Here is a 6,000-nt window from a genome sequence, read left to right as displayed (position 1 = left end):
AAACCCACAAAGCTTCTAATCTCCGTAACTGATGTTGGCCTTGGCCATTTTTCCACTGCTTCAATTTTCTTTGAATCAACTTGTATCCCATCCTTAGATACCACATGCCCCAAGAATGCAACACTTTCGAGCCAAAACTCACACTTGGAGAACTTGGCATACAATTGATGTTCTCTCAAAATTTGGAGCACTATCTTAAGATGCTGCTCATGCTCCTCTTGGCTTTTCGAATATATCAAGATGTCATCAATAAACACCACCACGAACTTATCCAAATAAGGCTTGAACACTCAGTTTATCAAATTCATAAAGGTTGTAGGAGCATTCGTGAGTCCAAATGACATCACCAAGAACTCATAGTGCCCATATCTTGTTCGAAATGCGGTCTTGGGTATATCTTCATTTCGGATTCTCAACTGATGGTACCCAGATCGCAGATCTATCTTAGAGAAACATTGTGCTCTTTGTAGTTGATCAAATAAATCATCTATCCTTGGGAGAGGATACTTATTCTTCACCGTCACTTTAATAAGCTGTCGATAATCAATGCACAGCCTAAGTGACCCATCTTTCCTCTTTACAAATAACACCGGTGCTCCTTATGGGCATACACTAGGATGGATGAAGCCTTTATCCAACAAATTCTCTAATTGATCCTTAAGCTCTTTAAGCTCTTCCGGTGCCATTCTATATGGGGGTATGGATATAGGTCTAGTGTCGGGAATTAAATCTATGCAAAATTCAATCTCCCGCTCGGGAGGTAAACCTAGTAGCTCCTCGGGAAATACATCCACGAACTCCTTCACAGCCGACACTTGACTTACATTTCCAACCTTCGCCTTAGTATCTCTTACCACGGCCAAGTAACCTATACAACCTTGTCGTAATAATCTTCTGACAGAAATGACCGATATCAAATTGGTTGGAGCATTACTCCTATCCCCCTGAATACTAAATGATGGTTCACCAGGGAAATCAAATCTAACCAATTTATGATAACAGTCCACACTAGCATGACAGGGTGATAACCAATTTATCCCCAAGATCACATCAAAGTCTAAGGTGTCTAACACCACCAAATTCACCAAAGTGTCCTTGTCCTTGACTCGTACTACATAGGACTCATATTCCCATTCAGTCACAAATATCTCCTTTAAAGGAGTAGACACCACTAATTGTTCCTTTCTCCTAACAGAATCTCTACCCAACCGAGATGCAAAACATGGAGAGATAAAAGAATGGGTAGCATCAGAATCAAATAAGACTCGAGCATTCATATCACAAACTGAAAGAATACTTGAGACCACGGCATTGGATGTCTGGGCCTCCTGCTGTGTTAAAGCAAACACCCTTGCTTAGCCTCTACTAATAGAACTCTGATGTTCGGACCCAGATGGCCTACCTTGAGAGGAAGTACCAGCACCTCTACCTCTCGATCCACTAGTCTCCCGGCCAGATGAGGCAGCAACTGAAGGAGCAGACAAAGCTAGCTGGGTGGAACCACGTGCCAAATCTTGTGATTGATAAGCCATCGAACAATTCCTCCTAATGTGCCCGGGTTGGCCACACCCATAACAAACGACCGCAGTACGTAAGCATCGTCCACTATGTCTCCTCCCATAAATATTACAAGGGTGGATAACTTGACTACTTTGTCTCGAATCTTGTTGCCTCCTAGCATTGAAAGTTCTTTGTCCCGTCCCAACACTAGCACTAGGCAAGTCACTCCTCTATTGGGATAATCGTGAATCCCTCTATGGACCCTGACAGATAGAAGACGAACCACCACTGCTAAAATCTCTACGACCTTGATAACCCTCTGTCTTGGCCCTCTTTGCTCTATCCTTTGTAGCCCTACTCTCACTGGTCCTCATCTCAATGCGTTGAGCACAATCTACTACTGAGGAATAGGTAGTGAAATCTCGAGATGCCACAGCCCTAAACAGTGGCTCTATTAACCCATCCACAAACCTCTGAATCTTCATCTCCTTAGTAGAAACGAGGTAGGGAACATACCAAGACAATTGTGTGAACTTGATGTCATACTCCGACACCGTCATACTCGAAGTTTGTACCAAAGTCTCAGACTCCCTAGCTCTAGCATTACGTACACTGAGTGGTAGGAACTGATCCAAGAAGGCTGCACTAAACTCACTCCAAGCCAATGGGGCTACATCCGTTGGTCTACCTCTACACAAAGAGCTATATTACTCCTGCGCCACATCCTCTAATCGGAAAGCGGCTAATTCAACTGACCGAACACTGGAGCATCCCAAAGCTTTACATATCTTCTCCATCTTATCCAAGAAAACCTGGGGTTTCTCTAATGCATCAGACCCTGAAAATGATGGAGGCTTAAGCTTTAGGAAATCGGGAAGAGAAATCTCTAAGTGACCCATCTCAACCTCACGATATTGGTGATCGGCCTGTCTTTGGGAGCTAGAAGATTTTTGTACTGTAGGTCTCCCCTCTACTACCTTCTGTATATCCTCCATACGGGTTGCCATCATCTCTACAACTCGATTAACTCCCTGTAGGCCTGCCGCTAAATCCTCAATAGTAATACCCCCAACTGGGTGTCTATCTACATCACCTGAGGACTGTCCCTCATTTTGCCTACTCACAAGCGTATCCAACCTCACTAGCCTAGTGGCCCTGCCACGTCTACCTCGGCCTCTCTGGGTGGATGCCCATGGCCTATCTGCCATCTCAATAGGAGCATCTTGCTCCCTCATTCGTCTTGAGGCGGCTTGTGTCTTAGGCAGCATTCTTACCTAGACAAGAGCAAACACCTGATATTAAACACATATTATAATCATACTTAAGGCAAAAGGTGGTTTCTAAGATAGGGAATCTATGTGGTCATTTGGTTGTAAAATGTGCCGCGGTTCACACTTTACAATTGAAGTTCTCGCATAAAGACCCGACTCTCTGCTTGACCAACAAAAGGAAGTTCTAGGACCTAAACAAACCTAGGGCTCTGATACCAACATTGTCACGACTCAAATTCCAAGCCATGACCGATGCAAGGGTCCAATGGACGTAATTCACTAAACCCAAGCAAGCCTATTATTTATCTTACTTATAATTCCATCTAATATCACTAAGTCATATTTCATAACTTTGAATCAAAATAGTGATATACATTGCCAACTCGTACTGGCATTACTCTTTAAAAATTTACATACAATGTCTACAACATGTATTCTAATAATTTACATTAAGCTCGTCTATACAAAACAAAATAACAGTCGACTTCCAGTGAAGTGACTCGGATGAATATACAGCTACCGAATGTCGAGACACCTACCAAAAGATGGACACAGGTCTACAAGGACACCTCGTCCTAGTTACCGACTGCCTCGTGATCTGAAAATATGAATTTGAAAATGGTGAGTATAAACCCAATGAGTGAACAAGGAAGGGAACAAGCAACAACAACAAGGGAGAAATTAAAATCATGATGTACTTGTTTCAAAACAATGCAATTTAGTTCCATTCATATTAAAAACCCCTCATTTTAAACTTAACTCATTTTGTCCTAAATGTTGGAAGTCCATGCTTAGATATGGTAGCAAAGAAGTGAAAAATAGGGTAGCAATTGGACAAGATAGGAGACAAAATAGAAAGTTTTTTGCTGCAGCGAAATTGTTACCCAGAAACAGAAAGTTTTTCGCTGCAGCGAGAACCAGTTCTAGTGAAAGGTCCTTAAACCCGAGAGTTTCTCACTGCAGCGAGCATGACTTTCACTGCAGTGAAAATAGAGCAACAAGAGAAACATTTTCCCTCACTCAACAAAAAGCCATCCTGCTAAACTAACAAAATCAACATAAAACTCATGAAAATTCTCAAAGTACAATGTGTCAAATTTCACATATATGTCAACCATATATCACATTCATGAGCTTTCATTTCATAAATCTAGATATGCATAATTACATAGACAAACATCAATATCATCATAATCACTCCCGGCTCATGTACATCCCCCCACATCGTGCACATAGCCGGCACCATCATGTGCATCCCCCAACATCGTGCACAATCAGTGCTATCGTGTACATCCCCCCACATCGTGCACACGGGCACTATCATCATCTATCTCTCACGCCACCATCATCACCGGCATGTGCATTCCCCACATCATGCACACACACGGTTACAGTCATTATACACAATATCATTCATCATGCACAACACACATATATATATCATCATAATACAATAGTGCATGAATCCATAGCAATCACATATTACAACATAAAACCATTTTTCAAAAGCTTGTTCCCAAGGCACTTGTTTTCATGAAAAACTTGATAATTCATTCAAATGGGTGGCAATTACATTATATTTCCCAAAACAAGTTTTGAAGGCAGTCCACTCACAGGTGTCAAAAATCCAGATTCCGAGTGCACTTGGACTAATTGTCCTCAGGCACAATTCCTTTGCCTTTTTCGGACGTCTCACTACCTTGACAAATAACAAAGTCGAGGAATTTACTATATTGTCCCTAAATTGATATAAACTAATTTAAATTACTAATGCTTGATATGTAAATGCAAAAATACGTCCGATTACCGCTTAATCGCGGTATCGATTAAATTCGACCGATCACCCGATTAATTGGCGATTGTGTCCAAATCACCTCCAAATTAATTCATTTCTCCTCTAATACCTTAATTTACCACATACCATTTAAATAAAGCCAAATTCAGCATTAGAACCCTCACAGTTCCTTATAGAAAAATTCGGTCATTTGGTGCACTAGCACCGAAATTTTTTTTACATAACCGTTTCACCTTAATTCATCATTTTCCAAGCCATTTTCCTTGAAATAAAAACAATCCCCCATTGATATTCAGCCCTCATGGTTCGACCAACAAGGAACCCTAGAGAAATTGAATATTTCTTTTGTGTTTTTGTTCATAACCATGCTTAACTATCCCTAAACACTAACATAGTCTAAAATCAAATTATTCCAACAACAATTCCTCTTCCATACCCATTTTTCAGAATTGAATTCATCATGATAACTCAATATTCAACCATGGAAATCAAGAACAAAAGCATGGGTAAGCTAGGTATCAAGGAGAATTAAAGAAATTCTAACTTACCTAACTTGTTTCCTTGATTTTTTCACTTTTTCTTTGAATTTCTACCTAGGTTTTCTTGTTTTTCCCTTTGTTCTTCCTTTGTTCTTGTTGCTGGTTGCCTAGGCCGAATATGGTGAGAGAATTAGGGATTTAATGGGCTGATTTCTATAGAAAATAATAAAATAATCAAGCATGCCACATGTCACATGCTTATTGGCCCAATTTTTTTAACTTTTTAACTTTTTCTTCTTAATTTTCAACCACAAATATTCTGGTATTTATCTAATCCTACCACAATTAAAATCCCTTGGTCTTGACAAGTGCTGGGGTGAAAAATTTATCAATTTACCCTCAGGGCGGTAAAACTACGATTTTACCTCTATACTTCGAAATGTACCGGAATCACATTATTTCTACTTTTCAACCTCAAATAACATTAATATTGATCAATATTAACCAAATGGGGCAAAATCGTTTTATAAAAATTCTCGTTTTGTCTTATAGTGGCAAAATTACCATTTTGCCCTTGTGCTCTAAAAATATCGAGAATCACAATTTTTCACTACTAAACATCATTTTATACTCCAATAATCGTAATTATATTTCATATAATTATTCTTGATCAAATGTGATCAAATCTTGGCTAAAAATCTCCATTTTATCATCAAATGGTAAAATGACCATTTTGTCCCTAAGCGGTCAATTTTCCTGATGGACTCCAAATTGGATCTTGAACTCCGAATCACTATTCTAAGTCATTCTGTGGGTTGTAGAATTTTCAAATTTCTCTTAGAATTTCTATTTGAACTAGTTCAAGGCTCGATTTAACTTAATTGTACCACTCGGTACAATACCATCTTTTAATCGAGCTTGACAAGGTCTCATAGTTTTACCCCAGAACGATAAA

This window comes from Theobroma cacao, chromosome 1 (assembly GCF_000208745.1).
Source record: "Theobroma cacao cultivar B97-61/B2 chromosome 1, Criollo_cocoa_genome_V2, whole genome shotgun sequence".
Classification (NCBI taxonomy): domain Eukaryota; kingdom Viridiplantae; phylum Streptophyta; class Magnoliopsida; order Malvales; family Malvaceae; genus Theobroma; species Theobroma cacao.
The sequence above is the reverse complement of the archived record's forward strand: the minus strand, read 5'-3'. Positions refer to the sequence as shown.